This window comes from Capsicum annuum, chromosome 11, assembly GCF_002878395.1.
Source record: "Capsicum annuum cultivar UCD-10X-F1 chromosome 11, UCD10Xv1.1, whole genome shotgun sequence".
In the NCBI taxonomy this organism is placed as follows: domain Eukaryota; kingdom Viridiplantae; phylum Streptophyta; class Magnoliopsida; order Solanales; family Solanaceae; genus Capsicum; species Capsicum annuum.
In genome coordinates this window covers 230,494,033-230,515,390 of record NC_061121.1, presented here as the reverse complement: position 1 = coordinate 230,515,390, position 21,358 = coordinate 230,494,033, and the positions used below count along the sequence as shown (strand labels likewise).

The 21,358-nt window shown below is 36.1% G+C and overlaps 1 long non-coding RNA gene and 1 pseudogene across 1 annotated transcript; both read left to right on the top strand.

The window, feature by feature from the left end:
- Positions 1 to 21,358, top strand: part of LOC107854843 — a 106,065-nt pseudogene that overhangs the window by 22,070 nt on the left and 62,637 nt on the right.
- LOC107854845 lies at positions 9,978 to 10,421 on the top strand. Its single transcript, XR_007047529.1, has 3 exons — positions 9,978 to 10,051; positions 10,162 to 10,234; positions 10,335 to 10,421. It is a non-coding gene; the product is annotated as an uncharacterized LOC107854845 (long non-coding RNA).

Below are 21,358 nucleotides of genomic sequence, written 5' to 3'. Positions count from 1 at the left end.
ACAAGAGAGCCTACATTGAATATTACTGGTGATCAGCGTTACACTTCCGAGCCTACATTTAAGTTGATTGGTCTTTACGGTGACAATCACCTGTCTGAATTTTCTCCTAACACTGAGAAACCTGTTATGACAGAAGAACAAAAGGAAATGACCACAAAATTGAGAATTTTGGAACTGGCTATGAAGAACTTGCAAAGACTTGGAGATTATAAAAGTGTCTCATATAAGGACTTATGTATGTTTCCAGGTGTCAACCTCTCTCTTGGCTTTAAAATGCCAAAGTTTAAGAAGTATGATGGACATGGATACCCAGTGGCACATTTGAGGCGTTATTGTAACCAATTAAGGGGCGTTGGAGGGAAGGAAGAACTACTCATGGCTTATTTCGGGGAGAGTCTTTCAGGCCTAGCTTCGGAATGATTTGTTGACCAAGACATTGATAAGTGGATTAGTTGGGATGACCTAGCTAATGGATTTATGCATAAATTTCAATACAATGTAGAGTTGATCCCTAATGAAAAAATCCTAACTACTATAAAAAAGAAGGTGAGAGTTTCAGGGAGTATGCGATCAGATGGCACGAACAAGTTGCTAGAGTGAAACTGCCAATGAAAGAAAGCAAAATAGTGGAGGTGTTTATTCAAGCGCAGGATGAAACATATTATCAACACTTGTTACCTGCATTAGGCAAGTCATTTATTGAGGTCCTTAAAATGGGGAAGATGATAAAAGAGGAAATTAAGACTGGTCGCATTGTGAGTTTTGCAACATTGAAAGCGATAACTCAAGTAATTCAAAAGGGTTTAGGAAGTGTTGGGGAGATAAAGAATAAGGAAATTGTATCTTCTATTGTAGTTGGATAGCGGGCACGGTCAAGAAGATCCCGTTGTCGTCATTCTCAGGCTCAAACCCAAGTTCATGCCCAAGCTCCACATAATTACTCCCAAAATCCATTATACTCTACTCCCCCACCTCCATATCCAGTATATAACGCACAACCACATGTTCAACCCCTATCTTACCCACAGTGGAACACACCAACTCCTCAGATTTATCCTCTAACTCCACAAACATACCAAAATCCTTCTAAGCCTAATTTTCGATCCAAGCCAAACGATAAAATAAGGCAGAAGCCGAGAGATCGCTTCACATCAATTGGAGAGTCGTATGTCAGTTTATTTCAGAGATTGGTATAATGGGGCATGATCACTCCTCTCCTTGGGTGCACTCTTAATCGGCGTTCAAGAAATTTTGATCCTAATGTACGATGCGCATATCATTCTGATGCTCAGGGTCATGGTATTAAAGATTGTCGAGATTTGAAAAGAGAAATTGAAAAGATGATTCAAGATGGATCAATTATGGTGCAGATCATTGACAGTGTGGGAAGATCTAGTCATGCTGATATGCAAACCAGTGGCTAAGTTATCAGGCTGAGCAATTGAGAAGTCACCCCTCTCCCTACTAAGAGAGGTTTGGTAGTTTGTTTTGTTTTCTTTTCTGTTTTTTGAATTATTTCAGGGTTGTAGTTCGGGATCTATCTTGTTTTCTCTTTTTGTCGTTTATGTTCAAACCCTTCTATCTTTTATTTCAACTAAATGAATTGCCCTTTTTCTTTGTATTTTAAATATGTGTTATTTGTTTATTTTCTTTATACAGTACATTTTATGTTGACTCTAGTGATATGATATGCTTGCGAAATTTTCAGCTAGATCTTAAAGTCCAATTTAACCATGAAACATAGAATCAGAGGGCTAAGTTTAGAAAAGCATCTGAGAAAATAGGTAGAGTGATGAGACATTTGGTGACAAGTTGAAACCTTTTCTAAAAATTAAGGCAATTATTTTGAGAATCACATGAATAACTTGGTCATCAATAGAAAAATATAGCTTAATTAGGTCAAACAGTGTCTGCTGATCCTATCAAGAGGAACATAAAGAAAATCAACTCCACGAAAGCATGAGTCATTCAATGTGAGGGATGTACAACAAAGATAGAGTTCTATGTTTGACAAGTATAGAAAAGAGGTGACACACATGCTCGGGGCAATTTAGTGTTGTAAAACATGTCATAAGTGATGTTGATCGTTTACTTTCACATTGTATGCTAGGTACTAGTATTTTCAAGGATTGATATGATAAAGACATTTTATTCTGCTATCCAAACATTGTGTCATCCTTGGTTTACCCCATTTGAGCCTTAGTGTTATTTTCTTTCATACCCCTCTTTTGGAATCAATATAAAGCTAGCAAAGCTCAACAGAAAAGTATCAAGCAAGAGAATAGAGTCAGAAAGTTAAAAAAAAAAAAAAGAGAAAAATGTGTCCAAGAAGGAAGAAAAAAGTGTCAAGAAATTAGAATTAGAAAAATCACAAAGAAAAAAGAGCCAAAAAAAGAACAAGTCAGAATCAAGCAAAAAAGAATAAGCTGCCAGAACTACGCGTGACCTGATTCTCCCCTCTCGGGGGTGAGATACGTAGGTTTTCCTGCTTCGGGCTCGGTCCAACCAAATAAATAATTTAGAATTGCCCAGTCAAAGAAACTGGGGCATGAGTTAATCCTCATTGTAAGTCCTAACCCACTCCAAGTATCGTTTGAGCCTCATGTCATCCTTTCTTTTTAACCCTATCCAAAAGCCAAGGTACAACCAAAGAAAGACATTCAGATCAATCTTTGAGAATGTTAAGGCTAAGCATGCAAGGGATATGATGATGCATTTTGGGAACTACTTATCTTCCTCAGCGTAAGGAATCAGGAGAGAAATAAATATGAGAGAGTCTTATTGGTGAAAACCCTTACGGGCACCATAAGGCGATGGTAAGTCGAGATATAAAAAAATGAGAGAGTCTTACCAGTGAAAACCCTCACAGACACCATAAGATAATGGTGAACTGAGAAAAAGAGAATGAGAAAGGCTTGTTGGTAAAAACCCTTCAAGGTGTCACTAGCCGAATGAGGTCTTAAATGCAATTGACCTAAAGAAACAACTCAGTTTCATAGCCATTAACTCAACAACAATTCGTAGAAAGTTTAGATGGAAAGATCAAGCAGCTTAATCCAAAATGTATGGCATAATCATTAGAGTTCACTGTCATTTCTAGATAAATTTTTCATTTCTTTGTTTCAAATGAAGACATTCATTGTCTTTTCTTTCTTCTTTCATTTTTATTTTATTTTCTTGAGTCAGTTGTCCAAATAAAATTCATCATCATTTTTCTCTTGTCTTTGAGTCAAGTCCATATCAAAACAAGTGAGAAAAAATTTCAAAACTAGCTACCAGCTTCTTTAATTGCGCAAAGCAATACAAAAGGTCAACACATGAAAGAGACATAATTGTGAGCCAAAATAAGACATGTAGAAATTTTTGTCAACTGACAAGTCTGGCAACTCATGGAAATATCAAGGTTCAAAGGGTTTATCTGAGAAGCACGGCAAAGCAGAGATATTGTGTTTGTTTCAGAGTCACTCTTAATAATCTGAGTTTGGATCAATGATGCAGCAAGTCAGTGACATATGCTAATGGTCGGAAGCAAGGTTAAATGTGACGAGGGCAAGAGCAATTGCCGCAAAAGCTAAAGCCACAAACCAGCCACCATGTTTTTAAACTAACAAGTTTTCTTTGATGAAACAGGAAACATGTTACCTTCAAATCAAGGACTTCAGAGTCTAAATATCAAAGGTTGTAATGCCTCATTTCCATAAATGCAGGAGACAAGGTTGTTGCACAAGTTTGGTAATCAAAACCATGGTAAAAACTCATCATCCAATATATCTAGGAGACACACTTCCTTGCCCGTATGATTCAGGTCCATTTATTAGGTGATGCACTTCCTAAATTAAACCTTCACTCCTAGAAGTCTCACTTCCTTGTTTGGACAATTCAAGCAACATTTGTAAGGAGACGCACTTCCTTATTTTTTTTAATTCAAGCAACATTGGTAAGGAGACGCACTTCCTTGTTTGAGAAATTTAAGCAACATTTGTAAGGAGACGCACTTCCTTGGGTAATTCAAGCGACATTGGTAAGGAGACGCACTTCTTTGTTTAGGTAATTTAAGAGAATTTGTTAGGAGACACTTCCTTGTTTCGGTAATACAAGCGACATTGGTAAGGAGACGCACTTCCTTACTTTGGTAATTCAAGTGGCATTGGTAAAGAGACGCAGTTCCTTGTTTGGGTAATTCAAGAGACATTTGTTAGAAGACATTTCCTTATTTTGGTAAGTCAAGCAGCATTGGTAAGGAGACACGCATCTTTGTTTTGGTAATTCAAGAAGCATTGGTAAGGAGACGCACTTTCCTGGTTTGGTAATTCAAGAGGCATTGGTAAGGAGGCCTACTTCTTTGTTTGGGAAATTCAAGCAACATTTGTAAGGAGACGCACTTTCTTGTTTGGTAATTCAAGCGGTATTTGTAAGGAGACGCACTTTCTTGTTTGGTAATTCAAGCGGTATTTGTAAGGAGACGCACTTTTTTGTTTGGGCAATTCAAACAACATTTGTAAGGAGACGCACTTCCTTGTTTGGACAATTCAACTAACATTTGTAAGGAGACGCACTTCCTTGTTTGGGTAATTCAAGCAGCATTGATAAGGAGACAGACTTCTTTGTTTTGGTAATTTGAGCGTCATTGGTAAAGAGACACTTCCTTATTTTTGTAATTCAAGAGGCATTAGTAAGGAGACGCATTTTCCTGTTTGAGTATTTCTAGAAACATTTGTAAGGAGACGTACTTCCTTGTTTGGTTAATTCATCCGATATTGTACGGAGACACACTTCCTTGTTTGGGTAATTCAAGCGGCATTGGTAAGGAGATGCACTTTCTTATTTCGGTAATTCAAATGGCATTTGTAAGGAGACACACTTCCTTATTTGGGTAATTCAACCAGCATTTGTAAGGAGATGCACCTCCTTATTTTGGTAATTCAAGCAACATCTGTAAGGAGACGCACTTTCTTGTTTGGGTAATTCAAACAGCATTTGTAAGGATAAACACTTCCTTATTTTGATAACTCAAGCAACATTGGAGCCCTCCCGAAGCACAAGGTGAATAAATGGAAAGTCAAATAACAAGATGAAGAAATTAAAAGTCAGGCAACAAGTTGAAGAAATTGCAAGTCAGGAACCCGCCTGAAGAATAGGGTGATGAAACTCAAGTCAACAGTCCAAAAGAAGCCGCATAGATAGGACTTTTGTAATTTCATTTATGTTTTCACTTGTAATTTTTGTTTTTGATGTAATGACGGAGCCGCAGACTGGAACCTCAATGAAACCTCACTCGACTCTCCAACTCAGAATAGTCCATCTTCTTCCAATCCTTTGAGATACATGTTAATTGATTGTTTCATAAATTGGGTAGGTAGAATGCCCTAAGTCAAGACTCGGTTGCTCTTCTTCCTTTTGTTTCTTTCCTTGAATAATGGTCAGGTCAAAATTGTCTCGTTGTCTACTTCTTTGTCTAAAAACACTTCGTGTTTACATTCAAAGAGAGCATGATGTAGACACCTAATTTTGTTCCTCCCCGATATCACTTTTACTCATTTTACCTTATCCTATCGTGTACTATAGTGTACCCTCAGTCATGTAATTATCCCACAAAAATACAAAAATAACAACCCTTAACAAATTTTATCTTGTTTTAATCCTAACAAACCTTATCTCAATCAACTCACACCCCACACCCCTACCCCCTCACGTTCTTTTTTATTCCTTTTAACTAAATCACAACAAAAATAGAGGGGAGCTGATATATTTCCCTTGACAACAAACAAAAGAAGGGTGGTCCCGTCTCTCTCGATAGGCACACAAACAACATTCTCTCTATTTTCACACATATCACACACAATACCCACCATCGACTCATATACACATTCACTGAAATTCTCATCACTCACACACAAATCCACACAGAGCTGGCCGGAAATATACACAACGACGCACATACACCAGTAAAAAAAAGAATGGAGTTTGATTAAAGAGAGAGGTAGACAGAGAGATCTGTGAGAGAGAGGATACATACATTACATATTTCTTTCCTTTTCCACCGACACAGAGGCCATTAACGAACACCCACTCACCATCAATACGGAGTACACCACCCCACCACCGTCAAACCACTAAAGACGCCAAAACCAGTGAAAACACTTCAAATTCGATACAAAATTAGACCAATCCGTCATTTTTTTGTCACTGTTTGAGCTCGTCGGAGCTCTGGCAAAGCCAAAATAACGAGCTTGGCTCCAATTCCGGCGAGACCCGTTCAAGTTTGGTTCAAAATCGGAGATTTGGAACTCGTTTTGTGGTTTCTCCTCTGGTTTGGGGTTTTAATCGAGTTGCATATGAGAAGTTCGTGCGAGGTTTGATTTGAGCTTGTTCGAGGTTCCGAGGTCCCGGACAATCGTTCTATGTGGTTTTGTAATCAAAATTCAACCCGGAAGGTTTGGTTCTTAATCTCTTATTCAATTTTTCTGAATGTTGGCATGATGATTGTGTTTCCCTCGTTGTTGGTTGATTCTGTTTGTGGTTTGTTTCTTTGATTTCATTTGAAGCAATTTAATTATTATTATGTCATTGTTACTTTGTGTTGAAATTTTGTTAATCACTGAATGGAAGTTTAATTTGATTTGGTATCTGAGTTAATGAATTGATGGTTTCAAAAGGGGGAATAGGGAATTGGAAATTGTTAAATCCATAATTCATAGATTTATTTTGTAATATTGTAGTTTGGATTTTATTTTCATTTGATAGTGTCACGATAGGCAAATTCTAGGTTTTGGGGTAGGCAACTCGTAGGATTCTAATCATTGAATGTGTAATTATTTGTGTTGAGTGATTTTTCCCATTTTATCTCATTTCATTAAATGTATTCGTTTAGCCGGGGAATGTCCTGAGTTCATTTGTATTTATTCATCGAGGAATGCCCCGACGTATTATGTTGGCAGAGGATGTTCGTGATTAAGGCTCGAGGCATCGGGTAAGGCATTGGAGTGTAGTTTTAGGATTAGCTTAGAATAGGATTTATATTTTCGCATTTTTTTTCTATTTTTGGACTGTATAATTGGACTGGACACTATACTTTGGATTTGTTTTATTTTGTGTGCTTGATTGATTGTTTTATGTGTTTTTATGTGGTTTATTCATTCGTAATGTCCAATTAGCCGATACGCTCTACCAAGTGACCGTGGTCGAACCACGAGACCGAGGGGTGCCTAACACCTTCCTCTCGGTCAACAGAATTTCTTAGTCGAAATCTCTGTTCGTGGATCAGTTTTAGAGTCAAAATCATTTTGAAAAAGAATTTTCAAAGGTGACTTGGCACATTCGATTTATGTCAAGTGGCGACTCTGAGTTTGAATATAAAAGTCCTTTTCAAAATAAATTTTCCTTTTTTTTCACTTTAATAATAAAACCTTTTCGAACCTTAAAATTCATAATCTTTTTAGTTAAAAAGGGTGTGACAGGAGTTTAAAAAAGTAAAGAAACTTTTGATCCGTACAGTGACATAGTCATGATGTACATTGAGGAGGTTCAGAAGTAAACATACGAACTAGCCGAAAGGGGTTTCAACATCTACTATATATACATAAAAATTATTTTTAATCATATAAAAATAGTATAATTTTTTTTTAAAGAGAGTTTGGATGAACCCCTGGATGAAAGTAGGCTCCGCCTCTGGAACAGTATGGTCTTAGAATGAAGATATGTAGAATGTACCGAAATGTCATTTGTGTTGGGTTCGAAATCGATAGGGCGTCATGCGGAACCTTTTATTTTGCAAACCATAAGACGATAAATCAGACGACACATGAAAAATTAAACTAAAAATATATTATTTGATATGGTTTGGCCAAACGGCCTACATATTAAAAATAAAATTGAAAATTCTAAAATTTATTGGGAGAAATTTCCCCCTAAACAAAACCTTTTTAAAGACCACATTGTGGATGCTCTTGTGCTATGGTATGAGAAGGGAGTCTTCTATTTATAGATGTCCAAAACCTTTTCTTCAAGAATGAGGTTAGCCAAATATGAAAAAAAAATTATATTTTTTTCTTTCAGGAAAAATAAAAGTAATCATGGTAACTTTTATTTTCCTTCTAAAAAAAAAGTAAAACTTAAATATAGTAAGAAAATCAGGGCAAAAATCCTAACAATTTGATCTTGATACTCTTAAACATGTCATATTGAAAGTTGAAATAAAAGATTTGTCAAAAAATGAAAGAGACGTTTATTTTAAAACAAATGAATAAAACAGTAAGACAAACAAATTGAAACGAAAAAAATTTTGTTTGTTAAACTTAATGTATTAATTTTCTTTTTGCAGGGTTTGATCAATAAAGAATTTGAAAATTTGATGATTTCAAAGATGGCAGAAAATCATGAGTTTGCAATTCAAACAATTAAGGAATATTGTGCTGAAGTTGAAGCTTTATTATCACAAATGAAAAATGACATGTAATACTCTCTGAACTTAAAAAACATTTTTCTTTATTTTAATCAACAAATACATTAAATTTAATAATTATATAATAATTATATTTTTCTATGATTAAATTATCTCATGCAATTATTTTCTTCACCTTAAATTTCTTCTATGTCAACAATTTGCAGTGAGATTCTTGTTGTTGAGTTTCCTCATTTGGTTGCTTTATGTGACCTTGTCAAAGAGAAATGTACAAGGTGATTAATTTACTCTAAAAATATAATTAATCACTTAATCTATGTAATATAGTTTTTAGATTTTCTTGGTATTTAGCTTTATTCTCTTACATTAAGCTTTGGGTTCTCATATAGATTATAATTTTAGCTTCACTATCCCTCATGACTTAGTATAGAGCCATGTAGCTGTTAATTTTACTACAAAAATGCCGATATAATAGTCGGCATTTTGAATGCCTTCTTTCTTCATTATATTATGTAGTGGAAATTATTTGAAGGATATCATGTATATACCCTCTCCGTCTCACCTTATGTGAGAGTGTCGTAGATTGGGGAATCAAACATCGGTATTTGGTTATGATTTTCTCAATTTATAATATTTTGAACAATTACAACCTGTATGCTGACATATAATACTTTTCATATAATCTTCAAATATGTAATCCTACTGTTACAAAAATTAAAGGTCTATAACGATCTGAACTCAAACAGAAAAATTATGTGAGTATAGTTTGGAAAATCAAGCATCGGTCTTTGCTTATGATTTTCGCAAATTTAAAATATTTTGAACAGTTACAACCTATATTTGACACATAATACTTTTCATGTAATCTTCAAATATATAATCTTATTGTTACAAAAATTAAAGGTCTATAACGACCTGAACTCACACAGAAAATTATATGAAAGTGTTGTAGATTGGGAAATCAAACATCGGTCTTTGGTTATGATTTTTCGAATTTTAAATCTTTTGAACAATTACAACCAATATGTATAATACTTTTCATGCAATCTTCAAATATGTGACCCTATTATAAAAAAAAAAATTAATGGTCTATGACGACCTGAACTCACACGGAAAATGATGTGAGAGTGTTGTAGATTGGGAAATCAAACATCGGTCCTTGGTTATGATTTTCTCAATTTAAAATATTTTGAGCAATTATAATATATATGTTGACATATACATTTTTCATGTAATCTTCAAATAAGTAATCCTACTGTTACAAAAATTAAAGGTCTATAACGACTTGAACTCACACATAAAATTATCTATAACGACCTAAACTCACACATAAAAATATGTGAGTATTATAGATTGGGAAATCAAACATCGGTGTTTGATTATGATTTTCTCAATTTAAAATATTTTGAATAATTACAATCTATACATTGATATATAATACTTTTCATATAATCTTCAAACATGCAATCGTATTGTTATAAGAATTAAAGGTCTATAACGACCTGAACTCACATAGAAAATTAGATACTTTGAACCTTGTACTCTAATCTTCTTCATTAATTGTTTATGATGGTGTAGGATTGGTACTATTCGAGTGATTTCAACATGTAAGCTTGTCATTCGTGCTTGTGATCAAAGAAACAAAAAGAAGTAGGTCACAATTTTATTATTCCTTTCTTTTTTTCAAGTGAAATGCATGTTCAATCACGTTGAATTCTTTTTAATGTCAAAATTATATATACAAAGTTATATACTTTCAGGTTTTCCCAAGCCTTGGGGTTGTTGAAGCACGATTTCTCAACTACACAAAGCCAATTGGAAGCTTATGCTAGGGTATGTACTTAGCCTAAACACAAATTAATCACGACTTAATTAAGTGTAATTTTTGAATAACTTAATTAATCTTATAAAATGATGCTATTTTCAACTGCAGATGGAGTGAAGGATTATCATGGTGCAAATTGATCAAGCTGGAGGCTCAAGTTCATAAAAAAAAAAAAAGACAGTCTATTGCACTAAAGATTCCGCTATGAGTCAGATCAGAGAGGCTCAAGTTCGTAAAAGGGAAATATTTTTTAAACTATATTATATGTTGACTTAGGTAATATTTGGTGTCATATATGGCATTGAATTTTGTTCAAGATAAGCTAAGGGAACTTGTTTATTTGACCTCTTTTATGATAAGTGAAAGTATTTTACCTTGGAGTTTATTTTATCATGGTTGATAGAAATTAGTTGCCTTTATTGTTCATTCCACATGCTCCAACTATCAGACCTCTTTATAACATCGTTTTTTTAAATAGTTTTTATTGCTTTAACAAAATATTATTATAGAAAATATATGATATAGCAACAACAACGTAACGACATATTTGATGTAATCCTACATGTAAGGTCTGGAAGGGTAGAGTTTATGCAGATCTTATGCCTCCATCGTGGAGATAGAGAAACTTTTTTCTAAAGACCCTTGACTCAAGACACACAGAGTGAAGCTGATTTAAAAGGAGACAATAGAAGTTATAAGGACACGACATAGGAAATAATAGGAGAAATGTTCTAAAGCATACAAAGAAAAGAAATAGCAACTATAACAAAATAAAATGATAATCGAAGCACAATAAGCAACATGTAGATGTAGTAGCAAAAATGGCACTAAAAATTACAAAAATAGTGCTAATACTACTGTATCCTAGGAGAAAGCTATCCTCTAGACAACGAGACGACACTCAAATACCTACTAACATACCACTCTAATTTGCGACCTTCATAACTTACTATCTAAAGTTATGTCCTCAATAAATCGAAGATGCGCCATGTCCTATCTAATGACAATGCTTCTTGGACCTTTACCTCTCCTAGATCTCACCCTAACTAACCTCACCTACCTCCTCGCTAGGACATCTGCATCTCTCTTCTTCACATGTCCGGACCATATCAGTCTTTTTTCTCTCATCTTGTCTAACACGGAAGTCACTCTCACATTGTCCTGAATATATATCTTCATTCCCAAATTTTGTCTTTCCTAATTTACCCACATATTCATCTCAACATCCCCATTTTCACTACTCCCATTTTCTAAATATGAGAGTTCTTAACTTGACAATACTCCGCCCTATATAATATAATGTGAAAAATTGTTTCAAAAGAAAACTTGCTCTTTGTAGAGCAATGTTGATATCGATAATGCCTGTTATAGAAAGGTCTGACTGTTTGTTTTTCAGAACCATGTCAAAGTGTAAATACAAGAGAAACTGAAAAATTATTCAAACTCACTGAATATAGACAAAAACATCATTTATATATAGTAGTATAAGGTTACGATGTGTTATAGAAGAATATCTCAACATGTTTAATTATTACTATGTGACCCAATGATAGGATTCATAGATAAATCATAGGCTACTTAATTGTTATTGTTGCGATCCAACAATGGAATATCATACTTTATGGTTGTCATCCCCGAGAAAAAAATCGAATAGGCTTTGATACCAGTATGTTAGAAATGGACAGATTAAAGCAAACCATAAGTAAAAGGGAAATACAAGAACAACACAACATGAAAACCATTGCGGGAAAAACCACGGGCAGAGGCAGAGGATATTTCACTATAATGAAAGGAGAGGAGTACAATGTGGAGCGTAATTTCTGAATAAATAAACTGACCCACTAATTGCACTTATATAATACGTGCATACAAATAAACCTATCGATCCGATCCCTATGGTACCACCACAAATCTCATTGAAAATCACAAATTTGGGTCACACCGCGAAACTTTCAAGGTCAGCTCAACATAATTCGGGTCACAACTCTAACAATCTCCATCTTGACACGAATTCTAACTCAAAACTCAAATCCATTTCAAGACAAACTCTCCACCTCTTCCACAAAAGCCCCTAAGGGCACATCTCAATAGCTAACACCAACCAAGTCCAAGCAATGCTCAAACTTGGTACTTGGTAGTGTCTTGGTCATCATATCAGCAGGGTTATCATGGGTACTAATCTTGCTCACCATAATATCACCACAAGCAATAATTTCACGCACAAAATGATACCGAACATCGATGTTCTTTGTTCTCTCGTGAAACATGTGATCTTTCTTAAGGAAGATAGCACTCTGACTGTCGCAAAAGATTGTAGTAATCTGTAAGTCTTTGCTAAGTTCACCAAACAAAGCCTCTGTAATAGCCATGTACTCTGCCTCAGTAGTTGACAAAGCAACCGTAGTCTGTAAGGTAGCTTTCCAACTAATAGAAAAACCACCAATGATGAAAACATAGCCTGTAAGGGACCTCCTTTTATCATGATCTCCTACAAAATCAGAATCAACATACCCGATTACTCCATCTCTATTTTGCCCAAACTACAAACAAACATCAGTAGATCCATGCAAGTATCTAAACATTCACTGAACTGCTTTCCAATGAACTTTGCCAGGATTTTTCATGTATATGCTAACTACACTGACAACATAAGATAAATCTGGTCAGGAATATATCATCGCATACATAAGACACTCAACGGCACTAGAGTATGGAACTCGAGACATATAGTCACGCTCATCATCTGTCTTTGGAGATAAAGTGGCCGAGAGTTTGAAGTAAGCTGCCAATGGAGTACTAACAGGCTTGGCATTTTGCATATTGAACCTGTGAAACACTTGTTCAATATATCTTTTCTGACTCAAGAATAACTTACAATTCTTTCTATCATTCAGAATCTCCATGCCAAGAATCTTCTTTGTTACTCCTAGATCCTTCATATCAAACTCCTTACTGAGCTGGGCTTTGACTTTTATTATCTCTCTTATATTCTTTGCTGCAATCAACATGTCATCAACATATAAGAGAAGATACACTAATGAACCATTACTTACCTCCTTAAAGTTGACACAACTATCATAGATGCTCCTTTAAAACATATGAGAGGTCATAAAAGAGTCAAATCTCTTATACCACTACCTGGGTGATTGCTTTCAGCATCAAGGGACTTTTCTTATCAATTATACATAGTCCTCCTTTCCTGAGACTACAAAGCCCTCTGGTTGCTGCATATAGATGTTCTCCTCAAGTTCTCCATGTAAGAATGCAGTTTTGACATCCAACTGCTCAAGCTCAAGATTATGCATGGCCACAATACCAAGCAATGCTAGAATCGAACTATCTTTACAACTGGAGAAAACGCATCTGTGAAGTCAATACCTGAAACCTGACTGTAGCCTTTAGCAACTAGTCTTGCTTTGTATCTAGCATCTTCAACTCTCGATGTTTCTTTTTTCTTTTTGAATACTCACTTGCAACGAACAACTTTCTTATCTTTGGTCAATCTCACTAGATCCCATGTGTCATTCTTATGAAGTGATTCCATCTCCTCCTGCATAGCAATCATCCATCGGCCAGAATCATCACAACTAACTGCCTCTGAGTAAGAAGAAGGTTTTTCACCAGAATCAATACCTTCTGCTACTTTCAATGCACAAGCTACCAAATCAGCTTCAGTATACTTTTGAAGAGGCCTAATATCTCTTCTAGGCCTATCTTTAGCAATAGAATATTGTGGCATCACTAGTGGTGAAGAAGAACTAGTACCACTCTATATCACGGGCTAGACTGAGAAGTAGGCACTGATGTAGACTCTGCTTTAATCTACAATTCAACTTGGGTGCTTGACTTTTACTGATTCATTTCACTAAGCTCATTTGGAGGTGAAGCACTAGATTCGGAGGGATCCCAAAGCATGGCAGTTTCATCGAATACATCATCTCTACTAATTATAACCTTTCTGCTTTCTGGACACCAAAGATAATATCCTTTAACACCAGGTTTATAACCCATAAATAAGCAATTGACAGATCTAGGCTCTAATTTTCTATTATCAACATGAGCATACGCAGGACATCCAAATATCCTCAAATCAGAATAACTAGCAGAAGTACAAGACCATACCTCTTGTGGAGTCCTTTTATCAATCACAACTGAGGGAGAGCGATTAATAATAAGACAAGCTGTGGAAGCAGCTTCGGTCCAAAAAGACTTGGGCAAACCAGCATTAGAATGGATACAATGCACCTACTCCATTATAGTCCTATTCATTTGTTCAGCCACACCATTCTATTGCGGAGTATGACGAGCTGTTAAGTGCCTCACAATTCCTTCTAACTTGCGCAAAGCATTAAATTCATTAGAACAAAACTCTAAACCATTATCAGTTCAAAGGCGTTGTACCTGCTTTCCTGTTTACTTTTCAATCATAATCTTCCACTCCTTGAAAGTAGGCAACACATCATTCTTTTGCTCAGAAAGAACACCCAAACTTTTTTGGAATAATCATCAATAATAGTCAGCAAGTAATTCGCACCTCCTCTAGAAGGTACTCTAGTAGGACCCCAGAGATCAGAATAAATGTAATCAAGTGTGCCCTTAGTTGAGTGGATGCCTCTAGTGAATCTGACTCTTTCTGCTTCCCAAAAATGCAGTGCTCACAGAACTTCAATTTGGTAATACTCTGCCCATCAAGAAGTCCTCTCCTGTTGTAATATCCTAAATTTTAGTAGAAAAAAAAAAGAAATTGGGTTATTGGGCCAAAGCCTAATTTAAAAAGAAAAAAGAAAAAGAGAGTAAAGGGTCAAAGTCATGCAGGCTTAATTAAAAATAAATAAGGACTAGGCCCATCTTCCAAATCATTATATTATGGAAAATTTTAAGGATCTTGCCATTTATTTACTAAAAGAAAGGCATCCAATTTGGAAGCAACAAGCAGTAAGTAATCTGCCCTCCTACCCACGAAGCAGAGAAAAAAAAAACAAGTTGTTCATCCAGTGAGGGGAAAAAATGAGGTTTGATCAGAAAATTCATTTGGATTTAAGGTAAACCCTTTTCTACATCTTTATTGTGATTTCTAGTCTAGGTAATTTATTTTGGGTAGTAAAATTTAATTATCAAAAACTAGATTAAGCATATTAAGGTGTGATTTTGGGCATGAAGTTTGAAAAATTGGAGGTTACCACGAAACCTTGAGGGTTGGGTAGTCTAATTTTATCATGAGTTAGTCTAAAATAAGAGAATTAACTCAAGAATGGCTATGATGTGATTATATGTTTGATCCAAGAAAGCAATACGAATCATTCGAGGTGATAAATTGATATTTCAACAAGAGTACTATGAGTAGTAATCTTGCCACAATTTATGTTTCTTAAATTGCATATTTATACCATGTTTTGATGAAAACAAGAGATATTAAATGCTTTGAAAATTTGCACGTGGGACAAGTTCTTTACTTAATATGATATTGATATGGTTATTTGAGATATGATATTACTGTTGTGAATATTCTTCACTTACATGAGAAATAAGTATTTGTGATATATGTTTTATTCAAGTTTACATGTCTTATTATTGATATGAATTTTAAAGTTATGTTCTATTCTGAAAGATGTTTTCATACGGATATCCTATTATTTTCAAAGAATTTATGAATGAGATTAGACCTTGATTGAATCCAATAACTAACGGCGGGATCATTAGACCTGGTGCACCTTGTATTTACTGATGAATATTATAGCCCTTGCTAGTAGGAAGGTAGAACTAACATACTGTTACTGATATGATATGAGACTCCTTTATGAGGGATCCACTGTTATGGGTTATTCTTAATAAAGAAGAATGTCATACTGATTACATGATTTATTCTTGGAAACCTCCCATATATGTATATTTGATATGATATGATGTTTTTTGAGTTTATTACTGAACTATTGGTTCACTTGGCTTACATGAAACATTGATATTGTTTATTGTTAATGTTTTAAGAAAGAACTTTTATTCATGATGCTTTTTGACTTATCCCCATTAAAATGGTTGTGATTAAGTGTTATTACTCACTGAGCTAATGTCTCACTCCTTGCTATTTTTTTTTGAGAATGCGGGTGACGATGAGGATCTCGTTGGCTAGAGGATTCGAGTAGCATAGTCATGGTGAGTCCCGCATTGTTCGCATGGGAAAGAGTTTATTTATTTGTTATGTTCTGTTTCTTGCAAACTCTTAGAGTCGCTTCATAGGCATGTCTTTAGATTTTTTAGTATTCTTTCGTTATTGTGGATTTGTGGAATATTTGATTTTCTCTCATCCTTGGAGATGGTTTTCGTATTGTTAGTTGGTGGTATTGGTGAATTATTGATGATCTATGGTGAATTGTGTTGGTATTGTGTGGTAATTGTGCTGTTGGGTTGTTTTTTGAAATTGAGACAAAAAATTTTCTTGTTAGGCCCCAAAACAGGGGAAACTCTATTCGTTTTTCTGTAGAATTTTGATGAGGCTTGCTTTGGAGTCGTAACCTCTTTAGTGCCGGTCATGATCCTATTTTGAGTCGTGACAAAGTTGGTATTAGAGCCAGGTTAGGTTATTTCTGTGACTATAGAGCACATGATAGTAGTAGAATCTCAATATGGTTATGTTGTCGACCATTTCTATAATCGTGATTATGTGAGAGCGTGATAAGATGCGGCTTAATCTTCTTTCTTATTCTTCTGTACGTGTAAGACATTTAGGATCAATTAGATGAATCTAACTGCCTTGTTTTATTAATCAGATGGTTTGTTGAGCAACTACTAGTAGGGGAAGAGTTGGATCCCACAGAAGGGCCCGAGGTAGGGGTAGTCGTGATACAGTGGGGAATCACACAGCTACTCCAAGAAGTTCAAGAGAGCCCACTCCTGAAGGAAATACTAGTCCACATCCACCATCTCTTGAGGGTAGTACTGCTGAGGTACTTGCTTCCATGCAAAGAGCCATGAGGGCTTGGCCGATCGACTGGATAGACAGGAGAGGGATGATCAACGCAATGCTGCAATCCTCAGTCACAGTTCTAAGCACCTGTTCAGACTTACAACTTTGGAAATAAGAAGGTATCTTTGCAGGAGTTCCTGAAGTTGAAGTCACCAAAATTCACAGGTTCAGACAGTTCAGTTGATCCTCAGAGCTTTTTGGATGGTACTTTCAAGGCATTGTGGGCGTTAGGTGTTCTAGTGAGAGGGCTGTGGAGCTTGCATTATAAAAGTTGGAGGACATGGCTAACACTTGGTATGATACTTTATTGCTAGAAAGGCCTGCAAGAGCAGCACCTCTGACATAGGATGAGTTCACTGAGTTCTTCATGGATACCTTTCTTCCTGAAAGTCAAAAACAAAAATATGCAGCTCAGTTTGAGAGATTAGTTCAGAATCCAGATATGGATATGTCAACCTATAATACTCTATTTTGCAAGCTGGCTAGATATGCCTCATACTTAGTATCCACGAAAGTGGCTCAAGTCCAGAGGTTTGTAAATGGGCTAGTTGCTCCTATTTATAATGCAGTGGCCCCATATATGAATGTCTTGACCTATTATAAGATAGTGGATCTTGCTAGAATTATTGGGGAGAAAGGTCGTGTGGAGCGGGCAGCTTATAAGGTTCTTATGAAGGCTAAGATGGGTGGATCTTTCAGTGATGACTTAAGTGCAAACCAGAGAGCAGAAAATAAAGGAAAGCATCAGGTCCATCAGACAGGGACAAATTTGGTTTCACAGTCTGCATATAAGCCACCTTCTAGACAAGGTATGCAGGGGTCTTCAGCATCTCAGGGATATAATAGTTCGGGCCAGATGTATGCTACTACTCTATCCTCCCAGAACTGTGACAAATCACACATGGGCTAATGTCATATTTTGACTGGACAGTTTTTTTGATGTGGTCAGTTAGGTCATCGCATCAGGGATTGTCCTCAGGCTCAGAAAAATAATGGTCAGGGTTCTGATCAGTTAGTTGCACCTAGACAGGCTCCTCGTAATCCTGCAAGTACAGAAAATAGAGATCGAGGTAATAGAGAACGGGTTACTGGAAATCAGGCACAAGAAAATGCTGGTAGAGGCCAACCGAGGGTCTTTGCACTTACTAGACAGAATATTCAGGCCTCAAATATAGTGGTTACAGTTATTCTTTCCGTTTGTTCTTTTGATGCATATTATTTGATTGACAGCCTGAGATGTTAGATTGCCCTTTTCTTGTTGCTACTCCCGTGGGAGATTTCTTATTAGTTGAGTATGTATACCGTGATTGCGAGATTATAGTGGAAGGTAGGGAGACCTTTGTTGACTTGATTGTACTTGATATGATTGACTTTGATGTGTTGATGGGCATGGATTGTTTATCTCTTTGCTATGCTACCGTAGATTGTCATGCAAAGATAGTTCGATTTGAGATACCCAACAACTCTAGTTTTGTATTGGAGGGGGGCCAAGTTCCATAGGTTAGTAAAGTTATATCTTTTATAAAGACCCAACAACTATTGAAGAAAGGTTTCATGGGTATCTTGGCTATGATAAGTGATATTAGATAGAGAGCCCTTAGTTTGGAGGAGCTACCTGTGGTGAAGGAATTTTCTAATGTATTTCCTGAGGAGTTGGCAGGATTACCTCCAGTTCGAGGGATAGACTTTGGTATTGATTTGGAACCTGACACTATGCCAATATCTATACCCCTATTTTATATGGCACTAGCAGAATTAAAGGAGCTCAAACAACAGTTGCAAGACTTGCTAGATAAGAGTTTCATCAGACCGAGTATATCGCCATGGTGTGTACCATTTTTGTTTGTAAAGAAGAAAGATGGATCTCTAAGAATGTGTATTGACTACAGGAAACTAAACAAGGTAACAATACGTAACAAGTATCTGGTTTCTCTATAAAGGACCTGTTTGATCAGTTACAAGGGGCTATCCATTTTTCGAAGATTGATCTCCAATCGGGTTATCGTCATCTTAGAACCAAGGAGGAAGATATATCTACGATAGTATTTAGAACTCGATATGGGCATTATGAGTTCCTTGTGATACCTTTCGGGTTAACTAATGCTCCTGCTACATTCATGGACTTGATGAATAGGGTGTTCAGGTCATATTTGGACAAATTTGTGATAGTATTTATTAATGATATTCTGATATATTCTCATAGCTAGGAAGATCATGAGAATCATCTGATGACTATATTGCAAACATTGCGGGAACATAAGCTTTATGATAAGTTCTCAAAATACAAATTTTGGCTCGACTCAGTATCCTTTTTTGGACATGTTATCTCCAAATAAGCTATAACGGTGGATTCTAAAAAGACAGAAGCAGTGTAAAAATGGCCTAGGCCTACTTCACCCATAGAGATTCGCAGTTTTATAGGTTTGGCTAATTACTATAGGCATTTTGTGCAGGATTTCTCTAAAATTGTAGTTTCATTGACCAAGTTAACGCAGAAAAATGTAAAGTTCCAATGGACGAAAGAGTGTGAACAGAGCTTTCAGATACTCAAAACATGTTTGTCCACTGCACCGGTATTAGCCTTACCATCAAGCTCTGGAGGATTCAAGGTATTTTGTGATGCTTTGAGGGTTGGATTAGGATGTGTTCTCATTCAACATGATCATGTTATTGCTTATGCTTCGAGACAGTTGAAGAAGCACGAGCTGAACTATCCTACACATGATTTGGAGATGGCCGCTATGGTTTTTGCACTTAAGATTTGGAGGCATTACTTATACAGTGAAACTTGTGAAATTTATACTGATCATAAGAGTTTGAAGTACATTTTTCAGCAGCGAGATCTAAATCTTCAGCAGTGTTGGTGGATGGAATTACTCAAAGATTATGATTGTGCTATCTTGTATCATTCAAGAAAAGCTAATGTTGTGGCTGATGCTTTGAGTAGGAAATCTATGGGTAGTTTGGTGCATATAGCTCCTGGAAAGAGGCAGTTGGCAAAAGATGTGCAGAAACTTGAAGGCAAAGGTGTTAGTTTTGGTGTTGGAAGGTTAAGGGTATTGTTGGCTTATGTTCAAGATAAATCTTCTTTGATAGAGCTCATAGAGGCCATTCAATTTGAGGATATGCAGTTAAGTAAATATCGAGATGAGGTCCTAGCTGGTCAAAGTAAGATGATGAGTGTTGATTGTGATGGTATTCTTTGAGTGGGTAATCGATTATGTGTACCATCTGCAGATGGGTTAGGACGAGTTATTCTTGAGGAAGCTCACAACTCCAAATATACCATTCACCCTGGTTCCACTAAGATGTATTATGACCTGAAGCAGTTGTACTGGTGGGAAGGTATGAAGAAAGATGTTGCTAACTTTGTTTCTAGTTGCTTGACTTGTCAACAGGTTAAAGCAGAGAATCAACGACTAGCAGAATTATTGTAAAGAGATCAGGATTCTAGATTGGAAATGGGAAAGAGTTACCATGGATTTCGTAATCGGGCTACCGCAAACCATTAAAGGCCATGACTTTGTATGGGTAATTATAGATCGACTTACTAAGTCAGATCACTTTCTGCCAGTTAAGATAACATATAGTGGAGTGAAGTATGCTAAGTTATTTATGGATGAAATTGTTCGACTTCATAGAGTTCTCTTGTCTAACATTTCTAATAGAGGATCACAGTTCACTTCACGCTTTTGGAGATCTTTCCAAGAAACATTGGGTGCCCGATTAGATCTTAGTACTGTATTTCATCCGCAGATGGACGAACAGTCAAAGCGTACTATATAAATTTTGGAGGATATGTTGAGAGCTTGCATTCTTGAATTTGAAGGTAGTTGGGATACTTATTTACCCTTAGCTAAATTCACTTATAATAACAGTTTTTAGTTAAGCATTCAGATGGCTCCGTATGAAGCTTTGTATGGTAGGCGATGTCGTTCTCCTATCAGGTAGTTTGAAGTTTGAGAGGCTAAAATTTTAGAACCAGACTTAGTACAAGATGTTATAGACAAGGTCCAATTGATTAGACAGAGGTTACTCACAGCTCAAAGCAGACAAAAGTCGTATGCAGATAAGAGAAGAAGAGATTTGGTGTTTGCAGTTGGGGATAAGGTTTTTCTACGAGTTTCTCCTATAAAGGGTGTGATGTGATCCCAGAAGAGAGCTAAATTGA